At 38.9% G+C, this 23,898-nt stretch overlaps 1 protein-coding gene across 4 annotated transcripts in view; it reads left to right on the top strand.

Moving 5' to 3' along the window:
- The window catches only part of OLFM2 (olfactomedin 2), a 207,239-nt gene that overhangs the window by 128,091 nt on the left and 55,250 nt on the right, over positions 1-23,898 (top strand). The gene's annotated exons all lie outside the window — the stretch shown is intronic.

The following is a 23,898-nucleotide window of genomic DNA, read 5'->3' as shown; positions in this document are numbered from 1 at the left end:
TCTTACTCCAGCTTTCCTTTGCTTTACAGACCTGCAAAGGTTGTAAATGTGAGGATTGGTCGCAAAGTTACTTTTTCATCAACATCATAACTGCAAATGGTCTCTAAATGAGGACTACCCATACGTCCCAGTAACAACGCTCAGTTTCAAGGCCACTCCCGTGCTCCCCTCCCTTATTTTTTTAAATCAGGGACTGCCCAGCATTTCAAATTCAAATCTTGATGTTTCTGTTCCTATCATCTGTATTTCTTGGTCAGGCAAGCATTGTCTTGACTGTAGAGCAATTCAGCTGCAATTTCATTCAGGGCTCTTGGGGGGTATGGAGCACAGTGGTTGCCACAAAAATCTCAAGAAATAAATAATGCAGGTTAATAAAATGTCATGAAATCCCCATTTCTGACTTTACTTGGGAAGAGAGGGAGGAGAAGGGAGCCATATATTTCTAATCTTTTTGAATTCTGCCTTACATGAAAGCATTGAAAAATATGTCTGAATGGTAAAGGCGATAAAACATGCTGCCGAGCATAACATAAAGCCCAAGAGTTTTTCTACATTTGAAACCAAGACAAATTACTGCCCTGTAATCATCATGTAAAAGAGCTATGGGGAAAAGTATTCAAGAATAATGTTTCAATAAATAAAGTAAAATACGAATGAGCTAATAAAGCATTGTTACAAGTTGATATTATATCTGGTCTTAGCCTTTGCACATGAAATCAACAGGGCATTTTGGGAGAGTCATAAGAGGTTCACAGAGAGGCAAGCAGGTATGTAGTTAAAATGCTGAGGTTGGTGGGAGTTGAACTCTCCCCATTCTGGAGAGTTAGGGGAGGCCTACTTGTAGATTTGTCTTGGATATATAGAAGGCTTCCAGATTTGGGATTATACATGCTTGTTAAAATGGCATGCACAATATGAGATTTATGCACACACACACATACACACACAGAGGCACACTTCCAAGACTGATATATCATATTGTATCATATATCATGTATCATATCAGTCTGCATGCTTAGCCTCTTCACTACAGATCTTTTGATCACTTCTAGTTTATGTTTACCCTTGTAAACATGTAAAAAATTCCCTTTATCTTTCTCTGCCTTCTGCTCTGCATGCTTTGTACTTTCCTACAATTAGTACCATTATTGCCTTTCTCTGCCATTGTGGTTTGCTTCCTGAGCTTATTCAAGCTGCAGAAGGAGATTCTCAGAGCACCGAGGTGACCACAACATATGGTCACTGTCTGGCCGTTCAGGCTCAATTAATGTGGCTGAAAGTGCAGGATGGGGGGGAAACTGCCCAGCAGAGTGTGCTGAATCTTCTGCTGTCAGAGGGCAGGGCACTGCTGGAACAGTCACGACTGCACACCATCAACACTGGAGCAGTGGGCCATTGACAGCACTCTCTTGCATACTCTCTGTCTCCCTAATAGGGCCAGGAGGGAGAAGCAGTTCAAATTTTCAGAGACAGGTGGCTTTACAGCCTGCCTTTCCAGGTTAGACTAGGAGAGCAATTTCAGCAGTATTGATCATTTGAACTCAAAGCATATCAGCTGAGATAGGAAGGTGCTTGTCAATAGATAGGGAAGGCTTAAGGAATGTTTAAGCAGGAAGAGCAAAATGAAAGGCAAATAAGTACATTTAAAAAAAAAAAAGAAAACAGTTGTGTACTCTACTAATTCTTAGTGATCTCACAAAGAAGCCCACTTCTTTCCACCCACTGGGGTACTGGGAATTAGACCTACCCGCTTGCAAGATTACAGTTCTTTCAGGGTGAGATTTTCTGTTAAACCATCTTTTAGTAGATGGGCCTTTAGTGATTATGTGACACAAATTAGGCTACTTAACAAAATTCTTTATTAAGTACTGTGTTCACACGCAGGACTTAAGCAGGCCACCAATAAACCTAGTGGCTGGATTTTATCAACCTGTGAAATTTGAGTTAAATTTTTGAGGTGGCTGCTTTGATGGTGTTCAAGTGAAGCCAATCTATTTGGTTAATTTATATTTCAGTGCTCTCTGAAAATCCAGAAAATGGGCTAATTAGCTAACTAGGTTATGTGTGAAGCTTAAAGACAGCCAAGGTTATGATTGCTACCAGTTGAAATGGCTTGAAGCCCGGCTGTCCATACATTGAACATACTCATGCCTTACTTCATGAAGCAGACTTACCAGATCTCTGGGTTCCATCCTGAAACTTGAGGTTTGAGATTAATTCTTAGGGGAGAAAATTAATTCAGGACTGTTATCTGGTCTGGCACACCTACAAGCTCAGTGGCAGTGTGGAAGCTAGCTGGCCTACATTGGCACAAAGTAGCTGTTGCTCAAGTGTCTAGGAAGTACAGCAGCATTAGCGTTAGCAATCATGCATGGGATAGCAGTGTGTTCCAGTCATGTTATTCAGCAAATTAGCAGAGGCAGAAAAGCGTGATGCAGAAAGTGCTTTCATACACCCCTGGTTCATAGGCAGATAAGACTGATTGACTGTAATTGATATGCCATTTTAAAGCTTTCGGCAGCTTGGAAAACAATACAAACATTAAAATAAAAGAGAAACAAGTAGAAACAATAACAGTACAAGAGAGGTCTTTAAAGAACAGCCCATAGCTTCCAAACCCATAGCAGGAGGGTTTCTCTTACCATACATCTACTTCCCAGGCTCTCTGGAGTAACTGGAGTCTACTGGCTTTCCAAAAAACCTAATAGGATAAGAATCATGTTTTTGTTTCCTCTGTGAAAGAAGGGAAAAAAATAAAGGCAGTACTCCTTTATATTACTAGAGATAATATACATTTTGAAGGATTCTGGCTACATACTTTATTGCTGATCCATGCCCTTTGCCCAAGCTGTATGTCAGTTTTTTTACTTTTAAATTGGCATTCCTGTGATACTAGGATCTCAACCTCCTGTTCCCTAGACCTATCTTCCTTGGGGTTAGGGGGAAAGGAAAGAAATGAAAGATCATTCATCTTTGAGGTAATATGGACAAAAACATGAAGCGAGCAGCACTCATGTCATGTTCAGCTGACCTGCATATTCCTAAGTACCTTGAAACCTCCAAATACATCTCTTTCTTTCAAACAAAGTCAGGTGCTTCTGCAGAAAGCATTTGCAAAAGAAGAAGAAGAAGAAGAAGAAGAAGAAGAAGAAGAAGAAGAAGAAGAAGAAGAAGAAGAAGAAGAAGAAGAAGAAGAAGAAGAAGAAGAAGAAGAAGAAGAAGAAGAAGAAGAAGAAGAAGAAGAAGAAGAAGAAGAAGAAGAAGAAGAAGAAGAAGAAGAAGAAGAAGAAGAAGAAGAATCTCAGAAATGCTCCTGCAGTGGGCATATATTGATCCTGAGGTTTCTATTAATGGTTTGCAAAAAATCTCTGAGTTTTCTTTCCCCTACAAGTTCTGGTGAAAGAGAATCTGTTTGAGGAATGCCTTTGCAAGGAGAAGAGGATTTCAATGAAATTCTCATGGGTGGAGACTGACATTCTTGCTGTTGTGTGCATGGATCTGGATTCTGCCTTTCATTGTACAGTCATCTCTATGATAGTCTGCAGCCTCCCTGGCTTCTCACACTTCAATTAAATCTTAGGAGAAGACATCATTATGGTACTCCTCCCAGTTGGGCATTTTCTGATTTGGTTGCTAGGTAAATTGCAGAGTGATAGCAAGCTATAGAAGAAGGAGGAGGAGGAAGTCCACAAGCAATAGCCTCTCTGTACTTCCAACAGCAAAGCTAACTCAGAAACATTACCAAGAGATTCTTTTCAAAAAACTGTTGAGAAATTGCATGGGAGATTTCAGCACAATTTAGCATCTTGCTGCTGATCTTTTGTTGCCTACCTGAATAACCCTTTTTGGGTAGCATGGTTATGCTGTCTGAGGTATTGGGGAGGTGGAATTCCATCCTGGAAAACTTCCAGTCGGGAAGGTTGGGTTATGGGATCCTAAGTATGGCTGCTTCCACTTGCAATTGAATGACTGATGACTCCTACCCTCTCTTGACCCATCATCCCAATCAAGCTGATGACACCTTGAACCATTTTTATTCTTTCCAACCAATGGAATTTGTCCATATGGTTTTCCAGCAGCAATGTTTTTGTCTATCCAAAAACAGAATAGTAAAGGACCAAATTTGGTGGTGTGAGAGTAGCTGGCAAAAGAAAGGTTTTAAAAGTGGGCTGTATCAGACCAGGGGTCACAGAAAAAAACATTTTCCTCATCTCCTAATGTATTCCTTTGGGAGAGACCGCTGGGAAGTGACTTGGAATGTGTATGACAGTTCCATTCTATGTCACCCTTTCTGGTCACATGACCCAGAGCAGAGCATGGGCTGTACATTCACATTCAAATGCACAAACACATTATGAGAGAGTAGAAACAGAGACAATATGTTACTTGGCTATACAGGGGGAAAAAAATAGATGCATTCTGGGGCCATAGTCAATAAAGGGGTTGGAAAGAATTCTGGAAGTATTGCATGCTTTTTCTACCTGGTTTATACATCTATGGAAGACAGCTCTCTTGAGGAGTATTCTTCTTGAACACTCAGTATTACTTCTGGGTTATTACCTCCAAATACCAGTTGCAAGGGGTAAGCAGAAGGACAGTATTTTGTCTCCACCTCCTACTTAAAATCCCAGAGACATCTGGTGGGCCACCATGAGACAGAAAATGCTGGACTAAGATGACCTTTGGCCTGACCCAACAGGGCTGTTCTTATGAGCTTATCCTAAGTAGCCTCTGCTTGGATGGAGCAGCAGTCTCACTCTGGGTCACAAACAAATGGATAAATGTCTATGAATGCACAAATGGTACAAACATTTTTTTTGCACCTGCCATTTAGAAGCATTTGACATTTAATTAACCGCTGTGCTGGTGAGGGAGTTGTTTGGGCAGGAAACAAAGCTGTGGGCAGCCAGGAACACCGGAGAGAATTCTGTGGACACTGAGGGCTCGGGAAAGAGAGAAATTGCTCCCTGAAGAGCAAAGGATTAACCAGTTCTGGTGAAGTAAAACTTTGGCCTTCCTAACCATGAGGCACCTTACCTGCTACTCTGCTAAATTACTGCTAAATTACCAGCTTGGCTAAATCGATTTTGGACTGAACCAAGGAAAAACATTAAAGATGACATTTCCCCACAGGAAGAGAGTTTAATTTCAGCAAGCAGCACTTCTGCTGTGCTAGGAGTTCCTTTGGTCTGAACTGCACCTTTTTTTAAATAGAAGAAGAGAAGAGAAGCAGCAAAATCAAGGACAGAAGGGGAGCATAACATTTTCAAAACCTGAGATGAACCTCACTCATGTTCTACAACCTTGATTTCTTTTTCTAAGGTGAATCTCATATTTCTTTCCACAGTTTTGAGGAAGAAATGGGGGAAAAAACTTTTAAAGTCAGATTTTATGCCTGTCTGTTCTTCTGTATCTTCTAACATTCCTTTTCTCAGCACTGTTTCTGTTGGGCAGATAGAAAGTTCCCCTCTTTTCAAAGTTTACTCTGGATTCTTCAGGCAAAGCCCTATCAAACCCCAAAGAAATAAGGCAGTGAACCTTAATCTAATGTTGTTTGGATTGTGTGCTCAAACAAAACGGGGGTGGGGGGAGCTTGAATTGTGTTGCCACAACCACCATTTTGATTTTTTTTTCCCACCCCAGATCCTGCAGATCAGAATTGCACTCTGTGTCAAATGGGAATCATTGAAACAAGAATTGGTTGGAGGAAGGTATCTCTACCTGAACACCTCACCACCACCCAATATCAAAAGGTTGTTCAGGAGGAATTTGGACTTTCCTTGAAACAGTCTTTGAAAGGCAGCCCTAGGTCACTTCTGTACCACACGCTACTTTTTTAGGAAGGACCCCAGGGTCTAATGAACCCCATGGGTTTGTATTTTTAAAGCCTTGGATGGTGGTGGCTGTGTAGAGTTTCTTCTGCTGCTACTTTGTATTTTAGAGCTGTCATGAACTGCCCAGGATTCTGCAGGGGGTAGGCAGCATCTGATCATTTAAAATAAATAATAAATTAGCTGCTCTAAGAACTTACAAAGGTTAAGTGCCTGCTGAGGATGAAGGCACCAGAAGACAGCGGAGAGTGGATTGGATGCACGTGCATAATGGTAAATATGTTGCAGAGGTAGCATGTAGATGTTTTTATCTGGGCTACGATTGAGTTGGTAGCTTCTCTTAATATACTGTAATTGCAGACGCATAGAAGAAATCTGTATTCCAGCCCCTAGGGTCCACACGCATCAGTCAAGCTGGGTTGGGATGGGTTCAAGGAACAGAAGTGATCATGCAGCTTCATCCAAATCATATTTTATTTATTTATTTGGTAAATTTATATAGCTGCCCATCTCACATATATGACTCTGAGTGGCATAGAATTTAAAAACATAAAAACCAACAAAATAACCAAAAACATAACAGCTAAAATCAATGAAAGCAATTAAAAAAATCTGCTGGACAGCACACTCCATTTCCCTAGCAATACAGCCACTTTGCAGGCTCCATACCCACATTACCGGATTCCCAGGCTAGATGGCAAAGCCATCCATGTCTTCAGGCCCTTCCAGAAGGCCAGCAAGGTCAGGGCCAATCTGACCTCAGGGGGAATGATGTTCCAAAGGGCAGGTGCCACGGCAGAAAAGGCTCTCTTCCTTGGTCCCATCAGATGACATTCCTTCATGGATGGGACCTGCAGCGTGCCCTTTCTGCTGGACCTGATGGGACAGAGAGATGTGACTGGGAAGAGGCAGTCCCTCAAATTTGACTTCAAGAACTCATTGCTCCAAGACACAGTGATTGTTGCAGTCACTTAAGACAGCCTTTCCCAACCCAGCATTCTCTATATTTTTTTTGCAACAAGTTTCAATCTATCCAATTATTTCTAGTTGTAATCAGCAGATTTTCTGCTTTTAAGAAAAATACTCGTTCTGTTTATGACAGGCAGAGATTTAGAAGATAATATTGTAACAGGACTTGCTCTGACTTAGGATGTAAAGATATCATTACTAAGGAAATACATGTCCTTTATAGCATTCATGTCTTCTAGAAGGTAAGCATGCAGAGGATGATTCTTAAATCCCACCCAATTTAACTTCAGAACAAAGTCCAAATTTTCTGGTGAGCTTCATGGCTGAATAGTGTTTTGAAACTGCATCTCCACCATCCTCAATCAAACCAGGGACATGGTAACTATCTACTCCAGATGTTTGCTGGACTCTGTCTCCCATTTGACCTAATCAGAGTGGCCAGTGGTCAGGGATGATGGGTTCTGTAGTCCAACTATATGCCATGAGCCATAGATTTCCCTCTCAGCTATAAGCAGTACGCTCCATTGGATTTTATGGAATTGTGGGGTAATGATACTGTCAAAAAATCAGTACCCATAACTCATTTCTGCACAAGCAAAAAGCAGTAGTAGGAAAACATGTGGTAATAAAGCAATAACAATAAAGATAATATGTATAGAGAAGTTCGAGTCTTCAGGGGACCCAAGAACCATATGAAAATGTCAGGTGAATTTCCTTCATGTCAGTCCAAAACTAATTTCAGTGAACTATCTTGCTTAGCCATATGTCCAGATATAATTGTGCAGGTTCAGGAAAAGGCAGGGTTTGCTCATTTAGATGAGGCCTAGCAAGCCAACATGTAATTTATTTTTCAAAGGATAAGAAGTTATGAAAAAGCAGGATGGTTTGGGCTAAGATCTGACTCAGGAGGGGTGTCCAAGGACCTCAGTGGATTGGTGCACCAAACGTAAGACTATTTTCAACTTTTCCTTTGATCTAGTGATCTTTCCAAGGCCTGAAAATAGTCAGGAAATTTTGGGCTCCAGAATTCAAGACTAATACCAGAGTATATTTGGACAAAAAAGGGAAAGAATGTGTGTGTGTGTGTGTGTGTGTGTGTGTGTGTGTGAGAGAGAGAGAGAGAGAGAGAGAGAGAGAGAGAGAGAGAGGATTCATATCATATGCAATTTGTTTAGTTTGATTCTGTTTTCATGTGTTCTACTCTGATACATTTTTGTGGATCATTAAAGAATTGAGCCCAGCATGGAGAAATGGAAAGAAATACCAAATATATCCTGACTAATTTTATGAGAAACACAGGGTTTGCCTTTAGTATACCTATCTTTTCCCTCTCCTCAAAATTGCCTTTTAAAATGTTTTAAGACTCACAAAGCTCTGGTCACAGCACATTGGTTTTATCCTGGCTTTTATTGTTGGCTTTAATACGTTGTAATCTTGGCCTGATTTTTAATGTGTTAAACCAGGCTCACATCACTGTGTATCAAGAGGCTGAGCCACACACTGTTGAAAGGTCACTAGTTAGATCACTCTTATTCCTCCAGATGTGCTGGACTACAACTCCCAGAATGTTTTATCCATCATGGCCAACAGATGAGAATTATGGAATACTTTCACACCACCATTTTGCACTTCTTTAGGAGAAGCAGGCTGTTTTCATGACATCAACTGTGTATTGATTTACAGTTCTCCTCTTGGTTATTGAACATCAAAGCAATGTTGATATTTTCTTTTGAGTCCCTGCAGTAATGCACTCTAGTGAGCAGTCCATTTCCTCTTGATTTGTCCTACTTCTAATCTCCTGGCTTAAGCCAGCTAATATTCTTTTTCCCACAACACCACTGAAACCGTGGAACTTGCCTCTTCATATATGCATTACTTAGAATTTATTTCCCTCTAACCAGTTCTCATAGCCTTTTGCACCCGTGGTTACTGATATTGAGAAAAGCATCTGATTACAAAATTGCTAACAAGCTATCAGTTCATCTTCAGAAGTCACAAGGGCTCTTTAATGCAACAGAGGAATGGTGGCTTAGCAGCCAAGAAGTCTTTGGGGGATGTTAGTATTTTGTTTACTTGTTTATTGTATATATACCTCACATAAATCTTTTTTTTACAGTAGATTTTCCCCTCATAGCAACCTCTGAGATTTTATTGACAAGACAAATACATTGAAAAACATGGAGAGAGTGGAGGGCTGTTAGCAATTTATTTTATTTTTGTGTGGGTGATGTGAGAGTTAGTTGTCATGCAGCCAGGGAAAATGACAAGATAGCAAATCAGTTACAAAAACAAAGGACAATTGAGCCAGCCTAATCCAAATAGGCTAGAAAGAAGAAAAACAAAATATAAGGTGGTTTGAAATACACACACAAACTTTATACTTTATTTTAGACAATTACAAAAAGTAAACAGAGTACCAGAATATGGAACAATAACATTGGTTTTTCAATAAGAAATATTTATTAGAATTTTTTGGATTTCTTGTGAGGTTGACTATCAATTCATTCCTACCTGTGGGATGAAACCTGATAGATGAGGAGAAATTGTTAAACAGCTTGGGGGACACAGTAGTAGTGTCAAACAGAATAATGTTCCATATGCAGAGTCAATCACTGAATACCACTGAGAATGTTCCTGCAAGTAGAAATAACACCTGTGTAACATAGTGTCCTAGCACCAATTCATGGAGATAATCCAAGTAGAGATCATGATCAGCACTGCTGAAAGCTTTTGAGACATCAGTGGGTTTAACAGAGCCAAGTTCACTCTGTCTGATTACAAAATTGCTAACAAGCTATCATAACATAAGAAGTCACATATCGTTGCACCTATTGTTGATAATTTGGTGCATTAAAGCTCTGGAAGGATATCCTAGGTCAGAGGTGAAGAGATGATTGTAGGGAAACTCCAAAATGATTTTGTTTGCCCCTCCCAATACACTATAGCAACCTTCCCCAATTCATACCCCACTAGATGTTTCATTTTTACTACAAATCTCATTATGTCCAGCCGGTTTGTTTGGGATGATAGAACTTGTAGGTAAACACATCTTGGTAGCTATTCTGGTTTGGGGAAGACTGCCCAGAATACCAGTTTGCACATTTGGAAATTTCTTCAAAATATAGGGGTGGGGAGAATTAATTTTTGTTGTTGTTGTTGTTGTTCTGTATATCAAAGCACCTAATTAAAATCTTATTTCCATAATTCCAGTCTTGCCTTTTATAATGCAATGGATGTGCTTATTTCAGTGAGCAGGAAGCTATTTGGCAATACCTCTTGGCTTCCAGATCAAGATGACGTCACCATTCCTTCTGCTACTATGTTTAGATTTAAAAATCCCATCCTATGCTATGGTATGGTCCCAAGGACCTTGATCTCATCCCAAGGACCTTGATCTCATCCTCAGGCTGAAAAATTAAGAATTATAGTTCAGGGCTCAGTATAGATACTTGAGTAGAACACCTGAGTGGATCTTGCAGAGCTCTGACTGCCATTTCCTTGGTCTCTTGATTGACTTCAGATGGGAGAAAACAGGCTTCTCTTTCCAGCAGTCTGTTCTCCAAACCTTGCTAGCTTGTCTCCATCCTCCCATTGTTGATGATAGTCTTGACTTCCCCAAGGATCCTAATGATTCTAGTTCTTGAAAGTGCCAAGAATTCCTGGTCTTCCGTCTAAAATTGCCAAGGTCCTCAATGCTGAGGGGAGGGGAGAGCAAGAATAGCAATTCATTTGTAGTGTATATAAGGCTTGAACCCATGGCTCTCATAACTGCACTTCTTCTTTCCTGTACAGACAACTTGAATGAAATGGCTCCTAGACAGCTAAAGAAGCTCATCTCCAGCCATTTCTCTCAGTGATGAGTCATCTGTATGTATTTGCTGTCTTATGCTAGCTTTGGCATTCAGCATGCTGCTTTTAGGGAGGTGAGAGGCAAACATAATTGTGTATCAGAGGACTTGCATGGCACAAGGGTCATTGCTTAATTTCATTTAGTTTCTCATGTTTGCCCCTTACCTGTTTTACTGGGATTTTAAAAAACATTTTTGTGCATACTTCTCCTGTTATGCATATTTTCTGTGCAATTTTCCAGAATAGGTACATTTCTATCCACACGTTTCCTGATGTCCAAATTGTTGCAGAGGTTTTTCCATACCGTAATAAAATATCGAATACACTTTTTCCAAAGATATATTTTTTTCTAATAATGTATACTTTTGCTGCTTTTTTTAAAAATTGGGGGTGCTCTTTCAAAATGTGGAAAATATGAATTTTGCTACATAACAATTTTCTATTTAGGGGTTATATGCTCAGGAAGTTGCAAACTGAACCGTTTTTGAAGGTTGAGGTTTTCAAAATGAACATGGGCTAAAGGAATGGGCTACATTTTCTCAGGTGTCTGACATGTGCTGAAAGGGTTAGAAAGATGGCTCTGGGTTTGTTTATATGTATGTGTGTAGGTGGATGGTTGGATGAATGGAGAGAGAGAGGAGAGAGAGAGAGAGACAGACAGACAGGCTCAGCCTTTCAAGATGGTGTCAGGAAACAGACACCACAAGGGCTGCTGGAGTCCTATAGTTGCAGCGTATAATAACAAAGCCCGAAAGAGTTTCTCTCTTATACCAAAGAGAATCAGGACAGGACAATCTTGAGTTTTTTTCTCAACTCCTCTCTTTCAGGACTAAGCAGATGTTTATGTAACCACTCTTGCATCCCTTCTTCAGGGTTATTTCTGTACAGAGAGAGAGAGAGATCCAGTTTTCCTTCAATGTTATGTTTCAGAGGGATAGGTAATGGTATGTGAGAATGACCTTGGGACACAGGAGAAAAAGCTGCAGACTAGACAATGGTCAGACAATGGTTCATCAGTGAAGTTAAACAGCCAGACAGTGGTTCATCAGTGAAGTCATTAAGCGTGATGTCACATGGTCGCCATTTATGACCTCCTGCCAGCTTCTCCATTGACTTTGCTTGTCAGAAGCCAGTGGTGAACATTGCAAATGGTGATCTCTTGACCTTGGGATGCTGTAACTGTCATGATTGCAAGCCAGTCTCCAAGTATCTGGATTGTGATCACATGACCGCAGGGGTGCTGTGATGGCTACAACTTTGAGGACCAGTTGTGAATACCGCTCATTTAGTGCTGTCATAACTTCAAATGGTCGCTGAATGAGTGGTCATTAATTGAGGACCTGTCGTGGATAGCAACAGAGAGCAAAGCTATCAGGAAGGGAAAGGAGACAAAAGACAACATAGTCCACAAGGGGAGCATGGGAAGCATAAGAGGTTCAGGATAGCCTTATTACAAGACATGATCACCATCAACATAGGCATCTTTAACAGCAGATTAGACCACCATAGATAACAAATTTACTAATGGCTACTAATCATGACAGCAATATATTAACTCCAGGGTCACAAAAGCTATGCCTCTGAAGACTAGTTCATGGGGAGCAGCAGTAGGAGTAGCTAGGCTGACGTGACTTGTTTTGCATGAAATTGGATGCTGCTTCAGAGCAGCACTCACTGTGCTCCAACACAGCCCTCCGTATATTCTCATATAGTACATGAAGTGGCCTGTAATCTACGGACGTTTAGGACTACTGGTCTTTAATGTGCCACATGAGTCTGTTGTGGCAAACATTCAGTCCATATCTATCAGAAGTTAATCCTGCCGAGTTCAGTGGAATGTCCTTCTGTTTATAGGATGACAGCCAAATATAATTGTTGGTGTAGTAGCTCTGTGCGTGTGTGTGTGTGTGTGTGTGTGAGAGAGAGAGAGAGAGAGAGAGAGAGAGAGAGAGAAATTTCCCTTCTATTACAGTCTATCCAAGATGTAAAGGCAAATGAAATCACAGAGTATGAAAAGGTTACCAATCAAGTGTTTCTATGTGCAGGAGGTGGATGAGCTAATATGCAGATGTGCACCTATACAATGCAACAAACATCTTAAGCCGTTTAACTTTTACCCCTTCAACAACATGCTGAGTTGCAGCAACTTTCCTTTATTATTTACCAGGAAGACCAAAGGAGGCTTGGGAGAGATCTCTGGAATGGATTTCCAGAAGATAATCACCACTAAAGGAACCTATCCCTGAATATTACCTCTTCTGACATAATAATAGAAGTAGAGCCTCTAGCAAAGATCTGAGCATATAGAATAGGTCCCCAAAAGGCATTAAATATCAACATCTGTCTTTTGGTCTGATATCAGCTGGAAATCCGTGAAGGTCTTTAAAAAGAGTTCTCTATGCATCCCAGCAAGTCCTGTGTACTATATTTTACCCAATGTTTCTTATAGGCAGCCTGGATATTACCTGAAATGTCTTTGGAAGTTACCAGCCAGGCCAGATAATTCAAACAAAGTTTTCTTTCTCCAGAAGAGGGTGTAGCTGTCACGTCAAATAATTCATTTGATTAATAATGTGGAGGAGACATTTCATCTGGTTCACATTGTAATGCAAACTTACCTAGCCCCCATTTCCCGATCCTATCTGAGAATTAACACTTTTCTGAATTTTGCAATGCCGCTGGCGACTAAAAAAACACTTTTTAAAAAAATAAATGAAAATTTAAATGAGAGAAAATTCCTTAGGAACATAGGTTTTAGTGAACATGCTTATAGAAATGCATATTGTAGGAGAAATGCATGTGAAGATGCTTGAAGATTCCTGGAAGGACTGCTAGTTATTTGTTTGTTTGTTTATACAATTCACAGACTTAAGCAGAAAGAGGAGAGAGTGAACTTATTAAGGATGGACAGATGAGGCAATTAGAGAAAACCAACTCAAGAGATTCACTCCACCCTATCAATTATATATTGATTTTAATCTAATGCAAAAGCAACAATAAACCCTAATATCTCTAGATGTCTCCTTCTAGTCAAAAACATGGCATCTGAAGAAATGCTCTGTCCGTCGCTAGGATCCGAGCAACAAACATTCAGTATCCTATAAATATATTCTTTCTTTTCTTTATGTCTCTCAATTTGCTTGTGTTAGCTTCTTCATTTAAAAGAAAAAAAAGCTGTGGGAGGAGGACTTCCATACAGTACTTCTTGCATTTAAGTTCCTTTGAATGTTTGCTGTTTTCTGTACATTCTCTGTGCCGAATGACACTACCAGAGACCTTCTGTTTTTCTCATTTTGCTTCCTTCCCTTTGTTCTCTCTCTGAGGAATGATGTACTCCCCTTTGATTTGTTTGCTCCTGATCTACCCCCAGCCTTCTTCATGGTCTTTTCTCTCCTCCTGAAAACCTATAGCATAGTGTAATAATGGCAACTTATTTTTCTGCTGTCTTACAGGCACAGCATTTTTCCTGTTAAACCCATTGCCTGCAGAAAAGAGGAGAAAGCCAATTGTATTTGTATAGAATGGAGAGGGGGCAGAGGGGGGGAGTAGGAGATGAGAAATATATTTATAGAGAGATTCTATATTTTGTCTTGATCTGTAGAAAATGGGAAGGTTATATTTTTTCTTGAAAGTCTTTCAAGCTTATCGTATGAGCTAGAACCTTCTAAGTTATCATTTGCAGAAGCTGAATTCTGAACCTTTTAACATTTCTAGAATTGTGGAAAATGGGCTAAAGGATAAACATATGTTTAACTTGACTGGGAGAAGATAAAGACAGGATAGCAGTTATGCCTTTTAGCAGAATGTCAGAAGGAACAGTAGAATCCCTGGTTGATTCTGGCAATTGAGCACAGACGTACAGGAACAGGAGGAAGCTATCAGTTTAGAATTTCTGAAGGATCTGATCAATGGAAGAAAAGGTTGGGACTTTTTTTTTTTAAGATTTATAGGCCACCCGACTCCCAGTGACTCTGGGTGCCTTACACCTCAGAGTGTAAGGCACCCAGTAGAACACACTAAAATGAAAGAAAAAAAAGACATGTACATCCAGAACAAACAACCCAATGCAAATACCTCAAAGGAAAACTAATAGAACTACAGCAATCACCTTAACCCCAAGCCTGGAGCAGAGCTAGAATTTCAGACTTGCAGAACAGCTGCAGGTTGGGAGCTGTGTAGATATCCGGGGGAATGCTATTCCAGCAGGCAGGTATCATGACAGAGGAGGCGTACTTCCTAGGTCCCAAAAGATAACTTTTTAGTTGAAGGGACCTGAAATGTGCCCACTCTGCCCGGTGTTACTGGGTGGGCAAAAGTTATTGGAGATAGGGATTCCCACAAATAACAAGGACCTTGCCAAGAAGCTCTTTATGAGTTATTACTAGCACCTTGAATTGCACCAGGAAGCCAACTGGCAACCAGTGTAGTCTGCAAAAGAGCAGTGATACATGGGTGTATCATGGTGTGCCCATCACTGTCCACGCCACTGCATTCTGAACCAGCTGTAGTTTCTGAATGTTCTTTAAGAGCAGCCCCATGTAGAGTGCATTGCAGTAGTCCATTCGTGAGATAACAAGGGCACGAGTGATTGTCTGAAGAGCCTCCCTCTCTAGGAATGGGCAGAAGTGGTGCACCAGATGGATCTGTGAAACAGCCTGGCCACAGCTGCCACCTGCTTGGAAGAGCTGTGAGTCCAGGACAACCCCCAAATGGTGCACCAGTCCTGAATGGGGAAGTGCAGCCCCATCCAAGGCCAACAATGACAAATCCCCAGATCCAGGGGACCCAGATAACCACAGCCACTCAGTCTTGCCAGGATTCAGCCTATATCTGTTCTTCCCCATCCCGACCTGAACTGCCTCCAGACACTGGGTCAGGATATTGACAGTATCACCTGGATGGTCCAGGGTTGAGATGTATAATTGAGCTGTTTAGAAGATTAGGATAGCAAATGCTTTTGTTGCTGTCAAGAAACAGGCAATATCAGCTGAGCAAATTTCCTCCTTTTACTGCAACCCTTGCTGTCAGCCCATGTCAACCCTAGGTAGACCACGTTAGGAAACAAATGCCACGACTTACTTTATTGATATAGCCTATAAAGCAGAACCTTGAAAGCCTGACAGCATTTCTCCTTCCCTCCCTCTTATACCAAAGAAAGGGTATGGCAATCTTGGTTTTCTTTCTCACACCTTCCTGTTTTCATGGGCTAAGTTCCTATTACTGCAGGGGCTTCTGCATATTTCCTTCAAAGCCATCTCTGTAGTCCTCTACACGAGCCTGCCCAAAATCTGTTCCAAAGATTTGCAGGATATTCTGGAAGACATGTGGGAAAGTATGTAAGACTGAGGGAGAAGGAAGGGGGAAAAGTTACTGTGTGATTGTGACTCTGCTCCCGTTACACTAATTGTTACTCAGAGAGTTGAATCAATCCTGGATCATCGAACTGGCACGAGCAATGCATATGTTTGGGGAGAATGGTTCTCGCATTTGTGAACAGAAGCAAAACTGGATAGACTATAAGCATCAAGTCTAATTCTCTACCATCAAATCCCTGCTGCCCATTCTCCAGCTTAGTCAACTAGCAGTTAAACCTCACCCAAGCCTGCATGCGCTAAACCAGCACTATTTCATACCATGGGCCTGACGTGTGGCTACACTTGCTTTACTCTTGATGCAACTAACACGCCCCTTGCTATTTGTGTTGGTGGTTGCCTTTTACTGATCCCGTTTTTCAGGAGGGAAGAAAGATGAGAAATGAGCTGAACCAGAAAAAAAAATAATCATCCATTGCACTATATTTATGATTTATTTAGTCATTAAATACATTACACTGCCCATTGCTGAGATCTCAGTACTTTGTGGATATAGTCCAGTGCTATACATATTTATATTCTACAGCCTGCTGTCCAACCATCAAGGTCTCCATAGTGGCCCATACAACATTAAAATATTCAAAACAGCCACAAACATTGAGCGGCACAATAAAACAACACAGAGCAGGACTGATAAAATCCCATTGCAAAAACTCTTTTAAAACTGTGTTTGACAAGCTCTATGAATTTTCCAACCATTATGGCCAAAGGATGGAAGTTATAGGGCACTTCCACATCAGTGTTTTGCAATACCTGCTCCAGGCCTAAATCTTCTCATGATGTTTTCTGGTTCTATAATTTTTATTAAAGATGTTCACATAAGTAAAAGATAAAACTTGAAATTATATAGAGTGCAATTAAGAAAGAAAAAGAAATAAAAAAGAAAAATAGAAAAGACAGTGCAAGAAGAAACATAAAGAAGAGATTTCTGATCTTCTTTACAGCAGTTACAACAAATTCATTACCTCTCCTCCCTCTTTAAAGTTACAATATGGTTCTCCTCCCATATTCAATCATTTTTAATCAGCAAATCCATAAACCACCAATTCATTTTTTTCCCATTTTCAGCAAAAAGTCCATAAGAGGTTTCCAGTCTTTTATAAATTACTTGTTGTTTTATCCCTGATCACACAGGTCAGTTTTGCCATTTCTGCAAGTTCCACCATTTTCACAATCCACTCCTCCATTATGGGTTTCTCATTATGTTTTCCACTGGGAGGAGCTGGGTTTATTTATTCTTAATTCTGATCCAGTACAGGGAGTCCCTGGGTTTAGAACGCCCCAGTTACAGACAACCCATAGTTAACAACGGAGCTTATTGTAGCAAAATTTGAGTTAAATACACAATGGTTTGAGTTCATTACACAATGCTCTTTATACCGTATTATACAATAATAGTGTTCCAGCTTACATACCAATTCGATTTAAGGACAGACCTTGGGAATGGAACCCGTTCTTAAACTGGGGACTACCTGTATGTTGAAAGTCACAGCAAAGCCAATATTGTCCTTTGAATCACTGCTGCTCTACAGCCCTTGCGGACTGTCCACTTGGCTGACCCCTTCTTCCAAGTTAAGTCAGCCATTGTATTCTTGCATTCTCCCATCCGCACGTAAGATGTAGGTCTTGTTCTAGGAGCTTCCCTTTTCATGCCCATGTGGTTTAGAAGGTTACACACCACTCTCCATCTCCCACAGCAATATGCTACCATGGTTGCAGCTGTGGGGAAAGCTGCTGGGGTCACAGAATTACTACCATTTTGTTTTTAGAACCCACAGGAGCTCTTTAATGCAAGGGAAGAATGGTGGTATGGCACCCAAGAAGTCTTTGAAAGATAGTTATGCTTTTGTTTCCTCCTCACCCTTGTCACTTCTCCTCATAAAACAACATACATACACACACACACACACACACACACACACACTGCTATTAAAGATTTTTAAAAAGGAAAATAAAAACTGATACAAACTAATATAAAGTAAGAAAAAGAAAAGAAAAATCAAAGAGAAAGCTAAAAGTGCCAGAAAGGAGAAAAAAGGAAAAGAAAAATAGAAAAGAAAGAAAAAAAGATACAAAGAAGTAGCTTCTGATCTTCTTTACAGCAGTTATAAGTGCAATTATAAATTTACCTCTTACTCTATGGTTACAACGTAACTCTCTTCTTTCTATAATCTATCCTGTCTAATAATCAAAACTATAGATCATAAGCTTTTTTTTTTTGTTTTACAAAAAAGTCCATAAGGGGTTTCCAGTCAGCAATAGATATTGTCTTTTCTCTGATTAAAGAAGTCAAGTTAGTCATCTCAGTAAGTTCCATCATTTTCACCAACCATTCTTCCATTGTAGTGCCAAATTTTTCTATCTTTGTGCATACAATAATCTCATTGCAGTTATCATGTACAAAGATGAAATTCCATGACTTTTTTCCAACTTTTTGTCCATCAATCCCAAAAGAAAAACCTCTGGTCTCAATTGTATATTAATAAAATGTCCCTTCTTGTTGTTCACATTTCCAACATAAATTTGAAGTGCCTTTATATATTCTAGACAGTTTCTCTAGTGACATATACCAACAATACATCATTTTATAAAAAATCTCTTTAAGATTATAGTATAGTGTAAATTTCAATCCTCTCAACCACATATTTTCCCATTGTTCTGTCTGTATATTATAACCAAAACTTTTAGCCAACTTTATCATAAATTCTTTCACTTGTTCTTCTGTTTCCAATTTCAATATATTTCTAATAATTGTAAATAAGAAAACCATTGACAATTATATCCCTCTGCCACCAGATCTCTTGATTTTATTTTACATTCTTCTTGACAAAATTCTAGTATTTCGTGATAAGTTAGCCATTTGGGTTTGCCTATTATTTCTCGTCTATAAAATGCTTCTTGTGCTGAGATCCGCAAAGGTGTTTTTGGGCACAACCTGAATTTCTTGTAAGTATCTATTCCATATTCTCAATATGGCACATCGAACAGAATGATTTTTAAAATGCACATTAACCTTAATTTTGTTGTGTCACAAATATCCACCCAAATCTTAGGTCATGTTCTTCTAACTCCAAAAGCCTTCTATTTCTCAACAACACCCACTCTTTCATCCCAACCAAACAGCAAGTTGCAAATTACAATTTCAAACTGGGTAAACCCAACACTTCTCTTTCCTTTGCATCTTGTAACACCTTATATTTAACTTGTGGTTTTTTCCCCTGCCACACAAATTTAGATATAACCTTCTGCCACTGTTTAAATGCTGCATCAGTTGTCAAAACAGGTATTGTCTGAAACAAAAACATAATTCTAGGCAAGACATTTATTTTTAGCACAGAAATTCTCCCCAGCAATGACAGTTGTAGTTTCTCCCATCTTAACATGTCTTTTTAAACGTCATTCTATTTCTTAGCATAATTATTTTGAAATAACATAAATGTCATAGTGATACCCAGAAATTTTACCTTCTTCTCAATCTTAAAACCTATTTTATTATCAATTCTGTATGACCTTCTATTTTCATATTTTTGTTAACATCTTTGTCTTCTGTTTCTTAATCTTGAAACCTACTAATGCACCAAATTCTTTTAATTTGCCCATTAATATTTCAATTCCCTTTAAGGGATCTTCCAGAACCAAGTCATCTGCAAAAACCCTTAACTTATAAGTTTCTTTTTTAATCCTTACTCCCACAAGCCTCTCATCTTGTCTTATATCTCTTTTCAGTATTTCAAGAACCAAAATAAACGAGAGGAGACAGTGGGCATTCCTGTCTTGTTCCTTTTTGTATCTCACAGGGTTTTGCTATATCTCCATTAACATTTATATGTGCTTTCTGTGAAGTGTAAATCGATCTTACCCATTTTATAAAGTTGTCTCCAAAATTCATATCTTCCAAAACCTTGAACAGGAAAGCCCAGTTCGAATTGTCAAAGGCCTTTTCTGCATCTAAGAAGATCAATGCAGCTTGTTTTTCATTATGTTGCTCCAAATATTCCAAAATGTCCAACACATTTCTAACATTGTCCTTTAACTATCTTTTAGGTAAAAACTCATATTGATCCTCGTGAAAAAATTCTTGCAAAATTATTTTCAGTCTATCAGCTAGAATTGTTGTGAACAACTTGTAGTCATTATTCAATAATGATATCAGCCCATAGTTTCTTGTTAAATCTTATCCCTCTTTAGGTGTTAATGCTATATTGGCCTCTCTGGCATCTTTCCTCTCTATAGGATAGAGTTCATCATGTTTTGTACAGGTTGTAAAAGTTCATCCTCAAAACATTTATAATAAGAACCTGATAATCCATCTGGTCCAGGTACCTTTCCTAGTTTAATCTTTTTTATAGTTTCAGAAACTTCCCTTATTGTTATAGGTCTGTTCATAATCTATCACTGTCCCTCTGTAATCCTCGGTAAAAAAATTTTCTTTAGATATTCATCTATTTTCTCTAGAGAGATGACACTTCCTTTGTACAAGTTGGAATAATATGAATGAGTGCTTTTTGGATGGCTGCATTGCCCATTAATACAGTATCTCCCTCTTGGTAATTTCAATATCATTTTCTTTTTCTTTTTTGTAATTTATATGCTAGCCACTTCCCTGGTTTATTTGCAAACTGAAATTTCTTTTTGCTTCAGATAATTTATTCTTATTCTTATGTCTTTTACTGTTATCATAGATAATTGTCATTGTAAAAGCTTAATTTGTTGAGAAATACTTATCTTCTCTGGAAAGTTCTTTAATTCTTTTCTCTTTACTTCATCCAAAATAACTTGTGTTTTCTCTTGACTCTTCTTTTGAAGTTCACTATTATGTTGTATAAAATGACTTCTAATAAAAGCTTTACTTGCATCCCAAACCATTCTTAAATCAGTGCCTTTAACTACATTATTTTCAAAAAAATCTTTAAATTTCTTTTTTGCAATCCTCCACTATTGCTTCTTTCTGTAACAACATTTCATTTAGTCTCCATCTAAAAGAACTAGATTTTCTTTTATAAACCAAACTCACGGGTTTACGATCTAAATAAATCTTTGATAATATCTTTGCTTTAGAAACCTTAGTAGCCAAGTTCTTTGAAATCCAAATCATATCTATTCTTGAAAATGATCTATGTCTTTCAGAAAAGTAGGTATACTCTCTTGAATTGCCATTTTTCTGTATCCATATACCAACCAGCCCTTAACTGGCCATCAAATCAAAGAAAACTTTTGGTAATTTGCATTGAGTGATTTTTATGGTTTTCTTGAAAGTTCTGTCCAGTTGTGGGGAGATCACTCCATTTCAAACCACCATCAAACACCAATTTTCATAAGAAAAACCTATTAATTTTTCCATAAGTCCTTTATAAAACAATAGTTTATCCTCATTTGGGGCATAAATTCCCAATATCAAAGTCTTTGTCTGATGCAAATTAACTTCCACCCCAACAAATCTACCATGCTCATCAGTCAGTACAAGTTCTAGTCTTAGTTGGGGATTTATATACAAAACAACTGCATTCCTTTTTTCTTTTTTCTTTTATTCCTGCTGAAATAAACTCTTCACCCAAATTTTTATGAATCAAATATTTTATGTCCTGTTTTTCCTAATATGTGTCTCTTGTAGGCAAATGATATCCCGTTTTAATTTTTTAAAATAATGATTTTTTTTCTCTTTTGAGGAGCATTTGCTCCATTTATAGTCCACATTAACCATTTGTAATTCATAATCAAGCCAACTATTTAGAAAAATTGTTACCTGTGGCACCTAGTTCAGTATCATCCCTTTCTGGTTGTATCTGTTAGAGTTTTTATGTAGTCTCCTCTGACATCTCCATTTGAATCTCCTCCAATTCCTTGTTGAATTTTTCTAAAAATTCCCTCAATTTCTAGACAGAATTCAAGTGAAACCTCTGCTGTTTAAAAGTAAAAAATCACCAACCTTCCAATTTGTCCCATTAAAATGGGATCCTTTTCTGCTTTAATCTCTCAGTCAAAAAGAATATTCTTTTCTCTTATGCAAAATTCTAATAGGAATTTCTTCAAAAGCAATTGTATCTATATTATCAGTCTTCAATCTTCTATTAAAATGCTGCTGCAAAACTTGATCTCTTGTTTTCTTCCTGTAAAAGTGCACCAAAACATCCCTTGGAACATTTCTTATTCTCACAAATCTTGTATTTATTCCATATACTTTATCAATTTCTGCCTCTGTATCCTCCTCATCCCAATCCAAAAAAATTGCTAAAAGTTTAGTAATCTTTTCTCTAATGTCTTCACCAGAATCCTCTGGGATTGCTCTAAATCTCAAACAAAATTCATTCTCTCTCAATTCCAGTAGAGCCAGATTATCTAATTCTCTTTCCAACTCTCTGTCTATAACTTCCATCTTACTCTCCAAAATTTCTACCTTGTCATTTGTTTTACATCTCCAGACACTTGTTCTACAGAGCTTTCCATCTTCTTAACTTCTTTTACCTCCTCTTTCATCCATTCCTTTTTCAAAAATTGTCAATTTAGTATCAAGTGATTCAGCTAACTTACTGGCCAGTTGCTCAAACATTTTCTGAAGTAAATCTGGTGTAATTCTTCTCTCTGCAGGTTGCTCTAGCAATCCTCTCCTCCCCTCCATTTTTGCCACTTTACTGGTGGTTGCCATTATGATATTATAATCCAAAAATGAAAGTGTCTCAAACAAAGGAAAAAGAAAAGGCAAGCTTCCCCTCTCCCCGTTTTTTTTTTTTCTATTTTGTTTTCCTGTGCCCCTAATACTTTCATCTCAAGTGGCACTCTGTAGTTAGTCAGCATCACAGTCTGGCTCATATTACCTTTATCTTTTGCTCTGTAGAATCCACTAATTGTCTGTACTCTTTATTAGTAAACGAAAAACATTCCCACAAATGTCTAGTTTGTTTGTCTATTTTAATTCCAATTTATTCAAAAGCACTTTCACCAAAACATAATCTTTCAAAAGAACTATCCCATTTATCCATTTTAAACTTTCTTACATTGACTCCTTGCTAAACTTTTTGCCAAAAAAATTTAAATCTTCAAAACCTTTTTTTCTTCATTCCTTTGTAATCCAGAAATAATAAAATCTCTTTAGCTCTACATTAGTTACATATGAAAGCTGTTAAGGAATGAGGCTTCTGTGAACCTTATGTCCATATAAACTGTATTAGGGCTGTGAGCTTGATTGAAATCAATTGACTTCCAAATGCTCAACTCACAAGCTGTGATGGAATGGAATTATGAAGGCCAAGCTCAGAGAGATAAACATTTTCTTAGCTTGCCAGAACCACGTGGGAGGAACAAGAGGATGAGACTGGCACCTCCCTGAAGAATTCACACTGTTTTGGCTGGAGGACTTTGGGAACTGGGGTTTTAGTCTGGGAAGATTGATGTCAGGCCTAGCCCAAGGAACTCCAAGAGACAATGCCAATTCAGTCCAGCTATGTTTATTAGCTACAACCTCTAGCAAGAATCTTCCCAGACTAGAACCCCAGTTTCCAAAGTCCTCCAGCCACAACGGTGTGAATTCCTCAGGGAGGTGCCAGTCTCATCCTCTTGTTCCTCCCACGCTCCTCTGACGAGCTAAGAAAATGTTTATCTCCCTGAGCTTGGCCTTCATAATTCCATTCCATCACACAAGCAGACTACAAAAACCTCAGTTCCTGCAGTCTATTCACAAGGAGCAGTTGTCTGGAGTGCAGGTGGGCAATCTCACAATGTCTCTCTATTTTAGAGAGACTTTGCTGGCCAGAATTCATATTTGGCCATCAATCTCTACCACAATGCCATCCCCGCTCCTTCTGGGACATCTAGTTTGCCATGAATCCTCACTGGAAGCTCCTTATAAAACAGCTTTTGAGGGTTGTTTTGGTTGCTGTTGC

The sequence above is a fragment of the Python bivittatus genome, unplaced genomic scaffold (genome assembly GCF_059951505.1).
Source record: "Python bivittatus isolate LINGU-HERP-01145 unplaced genomic scaffold, Pbiv_v1 ctg000220_np1212, whole genome shotgun sequence".
NCBI classification, from domain to species: domain Eukaryota; kingdom Metazoa; phylum Chordata; class Lepidosauria; order Squamata; family Pythonidae; genus Python; species Python bivittatus.
The sequence above is the reverse complement of the archived record's forward strand: the minus strand, read 5'-3'. Positions and strand labels throughout refer to the sequence as shown.